Here is a 16,404-nt window from a genome sequence, read left to right on the forward strand (position 1 = left end):
GAACCAAAGCAGCTCACCTGGGCTTGAAGATCCAAGATGGCCTCACTCACATGTCTAGGATTCAGTGCTGGTTGCTGGCTGCGGCTCTTCAGTCTTCTCTACCTGGCTTCTCTCTCATCCTCCAGGGGACTCTCTTCACATGGCCTCTCCTCCAGCAGGATAGCAGGTCTTTACATGATGGCCAGGGTCCAAAGGGCAAAATGGAAGCTGCAAGATCTCTGCAGACCTGGATCCAGAACTGAGAACAGCAAGTACCTATCGCTTGGCCTCCTGTGATGTGAGAAAAACAAACTCCTAAATATTCAAACTATTCTGGCGGGGTATTCTGTTAGGTGGAGTTATGTTATCATCCTGTCTGCTCCAACACCAAAGGCTGGCTTGTCTGGAGACTGAGCTTTTCTTCCTCTGCCCTCTGTGTTGTTTAGTGTCAAACACCAAGTCTTTCTTCAGGTAGCCAGTACTATCACTGTGTGGATTATCGTTTTATTTGCTTTGTTTTGGGTTAACCCCTTGTTAATAAGAACATTTAATTAAACAGAACATTTATGTTGCTCTGAGAATTACAGTTTTTCTAGGTGAATTTGGTGAGAGGCGACTGCCTTGTGAATTTCAAAAAGGATGCTGCAGAGAAGGAAATGGTACAGGAAGAAGAATTAAGTGGTAACAACAAGCATTAATATTCATGACAGCCCTCCAAAGAACCTTAAAGAAAAGGGAGACAGCCAAAGCTAATGGATTATTTTCATAAACCTTTACCTCAATAAATAGTTGTAGAGAATTAATCCAGCATCAGTATGATCATAAGATTCTAATCATACACTCTTCCTCAAATGTCATAGCTGAGAACAGAAGTAAACCATACTTTATGCTTGAATACTTGTTAGTTAAATCACGTCTTAGCTGGACTGCATGAAATCTGATAGATTGCAAAGTAGCAGATGTGTACTGAAAATCAGAAGACAGAAATTAGCTACTTCACTATAGCCTGCCCTTTCCAAGGCTTCTGAACTTCGAAAGGGATGCTAATTAGTTATTAGAAAATTGATTCAAGGACACGAGAACTTAAAAACGCAAAAACAGATCACATGAAAATGGCTATTACCTTTGTAACAGAAAGGGTCCTTTGCATGGCTTACTATGTCTGAAGGTAATCTGCTGAAGGGAAGCTATAGAGTAAGGCACAGGAGGGGAAAAGCCAAGTGTCATTAAAAATGTCAGTCCAGCGAGGCCTTCTAACCTTGAGCTTCATCCTTTCTCCCTTTCTTTCTCTCCCTTCTCCTCCCCTTCATGGGGATCAGCCACTCTTGGTGTTTTTCCTCAAGTGAACATAAAAATGGGTCCAAATCATCTAGTCTTGTTAGACTGGTCCATAGATTTCTAGCCATAGGGCCTCTTTATTCCAGAGCTGTGTATTAAGCTGAAATCCTAGATCATTTACCCCACAGAGGACCTAGGGGACTGCATTCAAAAGACAAAAACTCATGTTGTGAACACCGCTGAAGAGAAATACCCTCTCTGTTGACTGGTCACACTTTCCATTCGTGATCACAGATGGGCACACAGTGCTATTTTTTGCTTAGACTTCGGTGTTGGTTTCTCCTCACCTTCCTGACTGCTCAAATGTTTTGGTGCTCTAGGACTTTGGAGTGAGCCCTCTTGCCTTCGTGCTTTCCTTGGATGAATGCTTTTAGGTCTGTAACTTTAAATATCTATCTATATGATAATAACTTCCAAATTCATATCTCCAAACCAGATTTCTCTCATAAATTCTGGGCTCCTAGATCTACATGCTACTTGACATCTTCTTTTAAATGTTTATAGGCATCTTAAACATATTTTCAAAAGTCTTGATAAATGGCCCATCTCCATCAACGTGCGCGCGCGCGCGCGCACACACACACACACACACACGTGCGTACGCACACACATCCGTTCCTTTTCCAGGACTTCCTGTATCAGTAAAGGCACCCTCCCACCCGCTTTTACTCAATTGTTCAAGCCAAATAACTAGAAGACGTTTCTTATTTTTCTCTTTTACTTTCTCCAAAATGGATTCTATCAGCATGTCAAGGCAATTCAATCTCTAAAACATATCTGGAATCTATCTTATTCTCCCCCATTTTTACTATTAACACCTTAGTCTAAGTCTGTAAGCCACCATTGCAAATGGATTAAGCCACTGGCTTGCTAACTGTTTTCCTTCCTTCTTTTTCTCACTACAGGTGATTCCCCAAACAGGAGTGGAAGCAGTCTTCTTTAGAATGTAAATCTGATCATGCCACTCCTCTGCATAAAACCATCCAATACCTTCTCAGACACATAGAATAAAATCTCATTGCTTAAAGCCCTGCATGATCTGGTCCTGCCTGTCTCACCCGCTGATCCTACAGCCCCTCTTGCCTCCTGAGTGTTTCCAACCCATAGCCCTTTATCTCTCCCATAAGCACATCAAGTTCGCTCCTGCCTTAGATCTTTTGCATCTGCCATCCTTTTTTGCCTGGAATATCTTTCCTTCAGAACCTTTTATGGATGGATTTTTCTTGTCACCTAGTTGTCATTTCAGATGCTGTCTCTTCAGACTGTCCCTTTCCAACCACCGATTGCATCATTCTTTTTTATTTTCTTCATGGCACTTCCATTGTGTGATATTGTTTATGGAATATCTCTCCTGGTAAATTGTGAGCTTCTGAAACAGGGACCATACTTGTTTACTTCTCTACTGAATCTCCAATACCTAGAATAATGTTTGGCACTGCTTTTTCAGTAAATATCTGTTCAATGTAAGATTTCAGACTGGGCACCTAGATGTTCAAAGCCTCATCCTCAGGTGAGTGAACATATGAGTGATGCATGACATTTGATGATACCACTCCTAGAAAGGACTCTTCTCCTCCATACCCCAAATCCACCCCACTCTATTTGGATGAGTTTGTCTGTCTTGGGATTTTATATGCCAGAATATATATATGTATCTGGGCCTAGTAAGATTCCAAAGCAAGAAAGGGGTGTTTTCTTTTTTTTTTTTTCTAAATCAAATATTTGTCCAAACATATTTCAATAGATATTGGTATTTTTACTTTATTGGAGAGAATTATTTTCGGAACAGAAAATGTTCTTTCTACATTTATTTCAGGCATAGGATTCTATAAGTCTATTTTTCTTACATTGTATTTTCTTTACTTAAATATGGAGGAGTTACCAACAGTGTTCACATAAACTGTCTTCTATACTTAGTGGAGTCAAAGGCTAAGCGGGTGTCTTGACTTGACTTGTCTTCCAGATTTCTGCAGACATACAAGAGCAGAAGTCATTTTTATGGTCAAATTTGTTTCCATTTCTCTTGAACTATGCGACATGTTTTTCCTATTTGTTAATGGTGACCTTTAAGCATTTTGCCATTGCAAAAACAATGTGTAGTTTTATTTATTTATTTAATTCCTGGTGATAAGCCATCATAACTCCATTTAAAAAAACATTCCTGTTTGGAAAATTTAATGCAAATTCAAATTTAGACTAGCAAGATACATCAAACCACATGTCATTGTTGAACTGAAAAGTTGACTAGTCTGATATTTTGTCTCCAAAGAATATTTTTAAAAATGTAAATTAATTGATTTATTCTGCACAGCACAAAAAAAAATGATAAATCTGTGTGAGATTAGAGTCTACCACAGATTCTGATTTGCTTATATAATGGAAACTATTTTAATTGACATATTTATTTAAAAATCAATAATTTGTATCTATTTAAAAACTAAAAATGGGGCAGTTTATAAACACCATGTATAAGTACATATATATACACACATATAAAATATTACTCAGACTTATTTTTATGTTTTTTCCCAATGTTATAAATAATTTGCCAGAAATCTTTAAGACTTTTAAATGAGTAGCAATTTTTGCTTTTTTAGGTAATAGTACTGGCACTAGGAATGGGTCAAAATTTTTAAAATACTGTCTAAATATGATTATTGTTACCGAGTAATTTTTGTTCTTGGGTGCTGTCCTTTTATCTAAAGTAGCATAAAATGTGGGAAAGCAGTATAGATTGGTATCAGAATACATGATGTCATGGAAAGAGAATGAAAGAGAGGTTCTAAGTGTTCTGCTTCTGGTTCTAGGACTCACTAATCATCTGTATTTATAGATAAGCTATAATCTTTTGGGTCTCAGAATTTCCAAACATGTTTTTCAGTAAACTCGTCTGAAGGATATTCATATGCATTTCACTAAGAAATATTTCAATAATCAAAACATTGGGGATATGTTATATAATATCCTGGTATAGTCTTGAAAATTCATTAGGAATATTATCATATTAAAGCATTAAAAATACAAGAAAAACAAGTCTGATGTTAAAAACTTGGCATTTCCCAAATATTGTTACTCACAGAACTTTCATTTCTTTTTGTTTCTTCTCGAATCTTTAAAAATTTTTCTCAGAACACCTATCAAATCTTGCAAATCAAGTGTTCTGGGTAACCCAGCTTAGGTGAGGTCATACTACAGGATTTTTAAGGTTCTTTCAAACCCCAACCGTCTATATTTCTTTATATCAAAATGATAAAACTAATAGCTCAGAGGAAGCAAGAGACCAAACTTTCAGAATTACCCTGTATTTATTCTCATAATGTAATATAATCAGTCAATAAAATGTAGAACTTTCTCTTATTACCCATGTCAACCAAAAATCTAGAGGCCTAGAATTTACATCTACTTAAGGCTTGTTTAAAAAATCTGATTACATAAAACATGCAGAAAGACCAAAGTAAGTGATAAGCCTGAGAATATTTACTGTTTTCTGCTTGTTAGATTTGATGTCCTCCTTTGGTGCCCCAAATAATGTTTTTGCTATCATGTTGCTTTGGAGAGGAAAGAGAAGAAGAACAATCACTTAAAATCAAACCTTGGGGACAGTTTCATTGGAAAAAAAGGGCCGTGAGAAAGAAGCACCAGCTTTCTGCTTGTATTGTAGTAGAATTGCCATGGATCCATTTGAACTGACAATGCCCAAGTGATGCAATCATTTGTGGTGCCATAGTGTTTACCTTCTCGGCTTAGTTGCCATGAAGAAATTAATGAGCCATCTTTATGTTTCAGGCCCTAGGTCAGGCACTGGAAATATGCATGAGTAAAACATAGTCCCAACACCCCATGATAAATGTTCTGATGGGTAAATGTTCAGGATATTAGAAAAATCCAAATCCAGTGTGAGTATGCATAATCTAGGAAGACAAAATACAAGAGAAATACAATACAACAAGAACACCAAAGTAAATGAAGGAAGACCTCTAAGGTGGAAGCTGAGAAAAATTATTGGTCCTAGAAGGAAATGAGGCCAGAAGACATGGGACATAGTTGCTGCTATGGTTTGGATATTTATCCCCCCAAAACCTCATGTTGAAAGTTGATCCCCAATGTTAGAGGTGGAGCCTAATGGGAGGTGTTTGGGCCACAAGGACAGATCCTTCACTAATTGCTTGGTGCTGTCTTGCTGTCCTGGTGGTAAAGAGTTCTTGCTCTATTAGTTTCTGTGAGAGCTGATTACGAAAAAGAGCCTGGCACCTCTCCCATCTCTTATTCTCTCTCTGGCCATGTGATCTCTGCACATGCTGGCTTTCCCTTCACCATCTGCCATGAGTGGAAGCAGCCTGAGGCTTTCACCAGATGGCCAATCGCCCAGCAAGCCGAATTATGAGCCAAATAAATCTTTTTTCTTTGTAAAAACCAGTCTCAGGTATTTCTTTATAGCAATACACATGGACTAAGATAGTTGCCACACAAAAAGAGCCAGGAAGAGAAAGTCTCAGTAGTTAATGGATCTCATTTCAAAGAAATTTATCAGAGGATTCTAGACTTTAAGAGAAAGGGGGTCCTTGAAGCTTATTAACCTGCTCATAGCACAAATTAGTACACAAAATCCAAGATCACAATGCAGGTTTGTGGCAGAAACAAGACTGGAAGCTAGAAAGCCTGACCTTAAGCTCATTTTTGACTATTTTATTATTTAAATTATTTAGGGATCCTGTGATTTTTTTTTTAACCATCACACACAGTTTGAAGTAAGTAGACCATTGTTTACGTGATATAAGATAGATTTTAATGGTGCTTATTTTAATGAGACTTAAGCCATGAACCATTAAACAATTTTAAGAAAGCTGTGAACCATAAAACAATTTTAAGAAAGTCTATGTTAGAGGAACAGAAGTTCAGCTTGTACACAGAGAAAATGGCAAATAGAAGATTGAAGGCACATGAGGAAGAAAGAATTGACCTGATCTCTGGTGATATATGGAGGTGGAAAGAAAGGAAGGAAGATGTCAAAACTAATTCGTATTTCATTTTCAAGTGACTGGAAGAATGTTGATACCATTGCCAGCTGGAAGTAGCCTGTAGAGTAGGAAAGCAACGTTGATGTCTCCAAAGGGGAGAACACAGAGGGTGGGATGAGAAATTGTCTGTAGAGTAGAGAGGGAGAACTGGAAAAGACAAAGTCTCTGCAGGGTGAATCAATGGCACCTGACTATGGACTGTACATAATGAATGAGGCCAAACGAATTTAAAAATCATGGTGATGGAAGGGCATGTGGCCTGCGACCTGCTATAGGGTTGGAGTCAGGAAAGACCTCTGCAACAAACATTAATATTTTCTGTACATGAAAAACTGCTATAAATAATAATAAAATTTTAGGTCTAGGAAAAATATAGCAGGTAATCGAGTTTTTTTCTGCCTCTAAAAAATTACTCCTTAGGCTTTAACAATGGGTAATGCAGAGTTTGTGATTTGTCCTATTTTTAATAACTTCCCTTGATAAAATATTTGAATATCTATCAATCATTTTATTACTAAATCATTCCACATGCATAACTGTGGTCCCTCATTTCTATTTGGTCCATTTCCTTGAATTTAAATCAAGAATAGATAAATCACTAAGGCATTACCTCTATTCCGCTCCCTAAAAGTATTTGAGAGACAACCTTTGTAGTCTTCTATTCTCAGAACTACATTTTCTAGTTTTGTGAAGTTTTCCTCATGGACACTGGACATCAACTTCAGTGATATGGTTCCATTTGTCCAACTTCAATTTGCCTATAAATTATTTTAGTTGAAGAGACAAGAAGCAGAAACAGTTGTCTTGTAAACAAAACAAAACAAAAACAAAACAAAGCAACATTCAGATAATGGATGAGCATATTGTATTTCCTGCAAGTTCTAGTTTTATTTATGCAGCCAGAAAGAACCCTTTTGAACTTCTTAAAATAGTGCTATGTATTTTATATGAGATAGGTTTGATATGTAACATATAAAGCCTCCCATTAATCCCTCCAGAATACATAAAAATACTTTTGCCCTCCTTTGCCAGACATTGGCAATTGCTTTGAAAAATATGTAAATAACTTGTTGAAATACTTTCCCAAGCTCCTTCTCCAGCATTCTTGTTTTCTTTTCAATTGAAAGACTTAACTCCAGTACCACAATTTAATACAACAAAGGAATATATTTTCCCAGGTAATGCAGAAATAATAAATGGAAAAGATTCCCACAGCTTCCAGAGCCTGCTACTTAACATTACTTTTTTGAATCTACAGAAAATAAATTGATCCATTGATAATTTTAATAGATGTCTGAGAAAATAAAAACAGTGTATCAATTCTTGTCAGTGGCAATATTCATCTCTTTCCTTCTGTGTAGCAGCAACTCTTTGGGATCACTCATCATAGAGACATTATAGATATTTGCAGAGGGAAATGAGAGGGCATAAGTTATTTTATTTATAGGCAATTCAAATTCTTCCTGCAAAGAATTTATAGCAACACATAGAAAAGCTAAAATACTGGCATTCTCACTTCCAATCCTGCCCATCCTTTTAAGTCACTGTCCCTAAAATCCTCATTTCCTCTCCCAAATTTTCCAAAGTGTTTCCTTCACGTTTTCAAATATATCCTTGTGAGCTCAGCTCTTTTCTGTTTGTATAAAAGTAAGGTAACTATACTGGTCTCTCTGTCGATAACTTGCATTTTTCACTTTGACCTTATTTAAAGTGTGCAAATATTTAGCCCGTGAATAATATCAATTATGTAAATATGTATTTGCACATTCTATTTTCTTGAAAAGATACCATGTGATAAGCATATTCACTATTTTTTTTTCTAAAATAGTACCAAAATGTTATAAATACTGGTATAAAAAAGGAGACAACTAATGGATTGGCGAAAATTTGTGGGAGCTAGATTAAGTTGATAACTATTCATGGGGTTGACAAATTTTATTGCATTTCTGGTGCCATGTAGAAGAGGGTCTTTTTAGACAAGGCCATTGATTTGATGTATTTATAGCAGAATTTTCTAAAATGTTGTCAGAGGGCCACCTTTACAGGATCAACTCGCCTTTTAAAAATTGCAGATATTTGTGTCCCATCTGTGTCTGACTGAATGAAAGTTTCTAAATGGAGAGGGCCTTAGAATCCACATTTTAAACAAGCAATTCATGTTATTCTCCTCGCATTAGAACACCCGGGCATCACTTGTTAACATGTTACTAAAACAACATTTGTGTTTTAACCCAGATCTCCTTCTTGAAATTCAGAATCTGTTTCTAGAAGGAGCTATTAGTTTACTTTCTTGAGTGCTCTGTGGGTATCTCGTATTCATTGCACGCTTCATCCCACTAAACCTCCCCTTCCTTTTTTACTTGTCTTGCCAATCAAAAGCCTAAGAGTCACTCTAGACTCTGTCCACACCTTCATCCTCAGTACCCAAATCACCAATAAGAGCTTTCGTGTCTAGCTTTTACAAAGATTCTTGTGTCTTATCACCTCCTCTCAAAACTCACATTTTCTAACATGCCAACTTATAAAGATTTTCATCTCTAAAGTGATGAGGCCCAGCAGAGCAGCACATCACTGGCCTTTTTGAGCCTCCACAGTTGGCACAACAAGGAGGAACAGTGGGAGTGATCTGTCACCTGTGCAGGCTAGAAGTCTTGTTTTTGTTACTGTTTGTGAAAAGTTTTTAAAAATAATAAAACTGTTGGTTTGCTTTAATCATCACCATTAAGCAATGTTAGTAATAAAATACTCCTTGCCACCAAACTGTTCCCACCCCTTCCCTTGACACACGGTTGGCCCACACGATATGCTTTCTACATATTTCTATTATCTTCATACATGCCATTTTATGTTATAATGATCTGTTTACATGTTTGTCCATCTCCCTACACTGTGAGTTCTTTTTTTCTGAATTCTTTCTATATTTTATATTTCCTACTAACCAGCAAAAAACTCTCTATGCATTATACACACTTAATAAATATGAGTCTTGCATATTGAAATAAATTTACTGTTACAACATTATATACAAGAAATGGATTAAACTGCAAGACTAGATATGTGTATCTGCATTCTCATTTTCAAAAACATCTCTAGAAATTGTGAAAGAGGGATATTTTAGAATTACAATAATATGTAGCTATGGGAAACACAGAAGTGTCATCAGTGGATTAGGTAATTTAAAGAATAATGAAGTGACAAAGTCAAGTGGGTATGACTATTTGAATAAATCACTCACTCCCCTAACACTGGCTGAAGAATACCTTAAAACACAAAGATACACACGCACACACACACACACCCATCAACAGGTGAACATGGAATATCAGATTGAAAATTAGCAAAGACCCCCATGTGCACACACACATTCACACCACTCATATTTAGGGAAAATGAATACCATAAAATAGAAAGTAGTATAGTAAACATAAAATAAATATAACTAATATACATAGATAAAATAAAGCATATTTCATCTGGAGGAAAGAATAGTTTTTCATGAAAAAGGAAAAACTAGAGTGTAAAAAATATAATTATGGATGTAAACAGAAGCTCAATTCTCAGTAGCAGAATGGAGGCAGCAGAGCAGTAAATTGTTGAACAGAAATATTGAGCCAGAGAATTGTCCAACATTGATCACCAAAGAGCAAAAGAGTAAGAACTTTGAAAACATAGTTAAAAGGTAGGAATCATAGATATAGAATTTAGAATATTCTTTTCATAAGAATTACAAAAGGAGAGAACAGTAACTGGAAGACAGGAAATAAACACTTAATATTGAAAAAACTTGATAAAGATAAAATAAAACATAGAACTTTGGGATAAAAGTGCTTCCCAAGTGCCTACCAAAATCAATGAAAACAAAGAAGAAAAATCTGCATCTAGGTATACCTTGTGGTAAAATTTCAGACTTCCAAAGATAAAGACGCTATGCTAACAGCTTCTGAAGACAAACCATGACACAAACAAGTTGCCTATAAGACATAATGCATAAATAAAAAGATCACGGCTCATTATTTTTCTTCTGCCTTCCCTGTCAGCATCCTTCATGCATTGAGCAGACTTTGGAACTTTCAGTCTCCAAGGTTGACTTTGTTTATCAGTATTTTCTGTATTTTATTCATCTTTAAAACTGTCTAAAAACAGCTTTCCATTCGATTGATCAACTCCTATGGGTAAACCAAGGAATGTGATTGCTGAGTCATATTTTAAAAGTATGTTCAGTTTTGTAGGAGACTTCCAAACTAGCTTTCAAAGCAGCTTACCACTTTGCATTCCCACCAGCAATTAATGAGAGTCCCCATTGTTCCATATCCTTTCTAGCATTTGGTGTTGTCAGTGTTTTAAGTTTTGGCCATCATAATAAGTGTGTAGTAGTATCTTACTGTTGTTTTAATTTGCAGTTCCCTAATGACATAATGTTGAGCATCTTTTCATATGCTTATTTGCTATCTGTTTATCATCGTCAATGAGTTGTGCAGGTCTTTTGCCCATTTTTAAATTGGGGTGATTATTTTCTTATTGCTGAGTTATAAGAGTTCATTGTATATTTTGGATAACAGTGCTTTATTAGATATGTCTTTTGCAAATATTTTTTCCCAGCCTTCTTGTTTTCTTGAGACAGTTTTTTTTTTTTTTCTAATTCCAGCATTTTGAAGACATTGTTTCACCATATTCTGGCTTCCATTGCTTCTAATGAGACATTAGCAGTTCTTCATATAGTTCCATGTACAGAATCTGTCTTTTTCCTATGGTTGCTTTCAAGATTTGTTTTCTTTGATTTTTTTTTTTTTTTAGACAGAATCTCACCCTGTCACCCAGGCTGGAGTGCAATGGCGTGAACTTGGCTCACTGCAACCTCCGCCTCCCAGGCTCAAGCGATTCTCCTGTCTCAGCCTCCCTAGTAGCTGACATTACAGGTGTGCACCTCCAAGCCTGGCTCTGGCTGATTTTTGGTATCTTTAGTAGAGATGGGGTTTCAGCATGTTTGCTGGGCTGGTCTTGAACTCCTGACCTCGTGATCCACCCACCTCGTCCTCCTAAAGTGCTGGGATTATAGGCGTGAGCCACTACACCAGGACTTTTCTTTGATTTTTTTCAGTTTGACTTTGCTGTGCTTGGTTATGATTTTCTTTGTTTTATCCTTCTTTGGGATGTCTGAGATTGTTAAATCTTTTTGTTTATATTTTTGGAACAAAATTTGACATTTTTAAAGCAATGTTCCAATTTTTTTTTCATGTTTTCTCTCTTCTCTCCTTTTGGGACTTCAATTACACATGTATTATACTACTTAATACTAGCTCATAAGTCGTTAAACTATGTTTATTTTATTTAATTCACCTTTCTTCTTTCCTTTGGCTAGGATAATTTTTACTGTTTTGCCTTTAAGTTCACTGATGCATTGTTCTGTTTTCAATGTGCTTTGCCTATCCAATAAGTTTTTCATTTTAAGATTACACATTTTAGTTCCAGATTGCATTTAGTTGTTTTTAACAGTATTTAATTCTCTGCTGATATCTTCCATCTTTTCATTTGTTAAGATCACTTTTCCAGTCCTTAAACATACTTATCATAACTTTTAAATGCTCTTTGTCTATTAGTCAATATTAGGAGTCACCTTCGTGTTGTAAAAACAGTTGAAAGCATTACTATTTTCAGATAATCCATATTTGCCTAGAGAATTGACCTTAAAACTATTAAAACTAGTAAGAAAAATTTAGTGAGCTGTGTATGTAATGCACTATACAATAATCAATATGCTTCATGTATAAACTCAACTAAAATATGTATGACTTGTTTTAAAATATAATTTTTATTGACACAAATTAAGATGGAAAATTGTTTTGAATAAGATGCCTCAGTATTGTAAAGATGAATGTTCTTCCCAAATGGATCAAATTTATGATCATTCTAATTGAAGTATAGATATGATTTTTTTGTGTGTTTGAAATTGCTTGGTGAACTTCTAAGTTTATCTGAAAGAAAAAAGCATCAGCAGAAATCTAGAAAGAATTTAAAGTAAGAATAGAGAGCAGATATTATAATATACTAAAAAAGCTGCAGTCATTGAAGTATATAAATATTGGTTTTGGCACCTTCAGTGCATGCACTTTATTCCAAACTACCATCATATTTTCCCTCTATTAGTCATTACTTTTTAAACTGGTATTTCTGCTTCCACTATTTCCTCTGTCATTTATTCTCAGCCCAGCTGCTAGAATAATCCTGTTAAAATATAAATCAGATGATGTCACTTCTATACACAGACTGCCAGTGGCTTCCCACCTCACTCAAAATAAAAGCTGAAATTCATACTGTAACTACAAAGTCATACAAGATCTGGCTCTTATTTGTTTCTTTTGTCATCTCTTATCGTCCCTCTCTACTGCTTGTCCTTCATGTTCAGCAAACACACCGGGTATGCCCGTGCCTTGGGAAGAGGCAACTGGATGGGGTGGAAAGGAGACTGAGTTACCTACAGCAGGTAGCAGGGCCTCTGCAGTGAAGCTACGCAGTGACTAGAAGAGCAGCCACACTCTCTGGACCCTGAATTAGAGTCTTGGCAAATCAGCACTGTTCACAATTGTGGAGCTGGTCTCTGAAGGTCATGTCCACATGTCATGTCTGGAATTGACTAGTCACTGTCATAGGTAGCTTCTTCTAGCAGATGTAGAATGTTCAGGTTGCAGCAATGATGAGGAAGAAGGCCATTGGGATCATGTTTCTCAATACATGCAATTTACTTAGTGGCTTCATTTTGATGTTCTCATGCCTTTCCACTGGAGATTTGTTGAGCTTTGACAGTCCTACGCTATCTCGTTCACTCTACATCCTAGAGAGAAGAGAGATTTGCTGAATATAACTCTCTTCTGTCCTGGAAGCACCACTGAGCTCCTTTGACATTTTTTTCCCTTCCTCAGATGCCATCATTTCACAATGCATGCTTTTGTTTGGTAATTCAAACTAATGTTGCTCCTCTCCAGGCCAGGGGCTGTTCTGCTCACCTTTGTCAAATGGTGCTACTTATGATATGCATTAAGGCAGCGTTCTATTTCTGTCTACACAAAGAGCTGCTGGAAGATGTTTTCACTGAGGGGAAAAAAGGCTGTATGATGGGGCATCTGACTCCAAAAGCGTAAATGTGCTCTTTCTGAGGTATAAATGCCTAATTTCAGATCATTTTCAAGAGCACAAGGAGACAGAGAAGAGGAAAGAATACTGGCTATTTGGAGTAAAAGCTATTATGTTAGAGAAAAGGAGTAGTGTGGAGAAGTTTGCTTTGTCCATTTAACACATTTTATTTGATACTTATTTTAAATATTAACAAGTAGAATGTCAGATGTGAGGCAGAAGCCTTTTATAATATGGCAATGTTCCACCTGAAGAGAAAAGATCCCACTCAGCATTTTGAAGTTTGTGTTATTTTACCTGGACAAATTTGAGCACCTTTTTCTTTCTTTCTTTAATACTCCTTTTAACTAGGAAGCACTATCGATTGCAAAGTGTAAAACCTTTTTTTTTTTTTTAATTATACTTTAGGTTTTAGGGTACATGTGCACAATGTGCAGGTTTGTTACATATGTATCCATGTGCCATGTTGATTGGTTGATGCAGAAAGATACTTAAACTATGGATTCTAAGGTTAAATGTTTCCTTAAAAAGCCTTGGCCACAGCACTGCAAAGTTAATCAGAAAAGTTTTACACTGTATCCATGTGCCATGTTAATACAGTGTAAAACTTTTCTGATTAACTTTGCAGTGCTGTGGCCAAGGCTTTTTAAGGAAACATTTAACCTTAGAATCCATAGTTTAAGTCTCTTTCTGCATCAACCAATTTTCATTTTGTCTCTGGTTAGTCAATAATCTCCATAATTTCTTTAACTTGTTCTTCCAAGCTGGCGATGTATTTAGTTGCTGTCACTGACAAGCACAGACTAAATAATAACACGAATAAGCAAAGTGATTTAGGTGACAGCTTGTTGGCTTTGTCACAATAGACAGAAGACCTAGTTAGTAGAGAGTTGCTAGCAGGGTGATTTTAGATAAGTGGTGAGAATAAATTTTATGTTTTATTGTTACAGTAATTTTCAAAGTTAATTGTAACTCATAATATGTAAGGCTCTGTAAAGAGGAATAAAAATCACTGAAATTAAAGCTCTATGACTTGGGGATGAATCTTGAGCCAATACCTTTGTGAGTTTCTGTTTTCTCATTGGCATAAAGCATCCAGACTGATTTCTTCACAGAACTGGGATAAAAATGTAAATGATAATATGTGACTATAACTAGCACAGTGCCTGACAAATTACAGTACTTTTCAATTGAGATTTGAAGATATTTTGGGGAAACATCAACAACTTTATATTGGATTCTTACTCATAATTTTTAAACCATCAAATTAAAAAAAAAATCTATTGAAGAATAACCTACGTGTAGAAAGATGCATAACTCTTAAATGTATGGATTGATGAATATAACTTTATAAAGTGAGTGTAACTTTATAAAGTGCATGTAATTTTATAAATATGACTCAGATTAAAAATATTATCAACACCCCAGGAGCCTCCTCTTGCACCATCCCAGCCACTATACCTGCAAAGGTAGCCATAGTCCTAATGTCTGTCTGCATCAGTGTTTCCTGTTTATGAACTTTATGTAATCAAATTCTCTATTCCATTTGTTGTGTCTGCCTTCTTACTGTCTCTATTATGTTCATGAAAAATATTCATGTTATGTTCTCTAGCACAAATTCATCCATTCCCATTGCTGTAAAATATTTCATTGTAACAATTTATTTATTCATTCTACTAACAGTGAATGTCAGGGACTTTTACATTTTTGACTATTAAAATATTACTACTATGAATATTGTGCATGCATTTTTTGGTGTACATGTATATGGAGTTTTAAAATTTTTCCTCAGTCTTTTATTTGGGAAAGAATAAAAGTTAAAAAAATGTTGAGAAATGGTACAATGTATACCCTATGCCATTCATATACTTTTACCAATTATTAACATTTTATCACATTTTCTCTTTGTTTCTATTTCTTTCACCTCTGAGTACTTTATTGAGTTATCTCTTAAAAACAAGGGCATTTTTTTCTATATAAGTACAATTATCACACTCAGGAAATGTAACTTTGATAGAATACTATTATTTAATATATCATCAATATTGAGACTTCTCTGTTTATACTAATAATGTGTTTTATGGCTGCCATTTTAAAAGCAATGGTTATTATTTTAAGATCTAGAGTTAAGAATCTTGTATTCAGGTTTCAGGTTATTTTAATCTCCTCTAATCAAAAGAAATTCCTTAACCGTTTCTTGTCTTTTTTGACGTTAATATTTTTGAAGAGTCCCGGGTATTTACTTAGCATAATGTTCCTCACTTTGGACTGGTCTAATTATTTTATATGTATACATTTCTGTTCACAATACCTCTAAGTAGTGGAATTTTTGCATCAGAAGTCTGCACAGATTCAGCCCTATTAGTTATTGCCAAAGAGTTTTCCAAAGAAAAATGTTCAGTTTATAATCCCTCCAGCATTATATCAGCGTTATAGTTATTATGAAGTAATCATAGGACTTGGCCAGAATTTTGACTTGACAGTGTTTTTAACATTTTAGCTATTATGATGGGTATGTAGTAATAGCTTGCATTTTAAATTTGCATTTCTCTAATTATTTTGAGAAATTTATCATAGTATCCATTTGCCTATTCCCTTTTATGAAGTGAATTTTTAGACCATTTTGTGAAGATGATCTTAAATCATTTAACTTATTTTTCATATATGCATATAAAGCTATTACAGCTTTAATAGAATCTCACAAGTTTTTAAAAACAGCTTTATTGAGATATAATTCACATACCATACAAATCCCCCATTTATATTATATACAACTCAGGGGCTTTTAGTGGATTGACACAGCTTTGCATCCATCATCACAATAAATGTTAGAGTTATTTCATTACCATGAGAAGAAGCCCCACAAAACTTTAGATGTCACTTCCAAATCTTCTCATAGTCTCCAGCCCTAGAAAACCAGAAATCTACTCTCTCTATAGAC

Source organism: Hylobates moloch, unplaced genomic scaffold (assembly GCF_009828535.3).
Source record: "Hylobates moloch isolate HMO894 unplaced genomic scaffold, HMol_V3 SCAFFOLD_10, whole genome shotgun sequence".
NCBI classification, from domain to species: Eukaryota; Metazoa; Chordata; class Mammalia; order Primates; family Hylobatidae; genus Hylobates; species Hylobates moloch.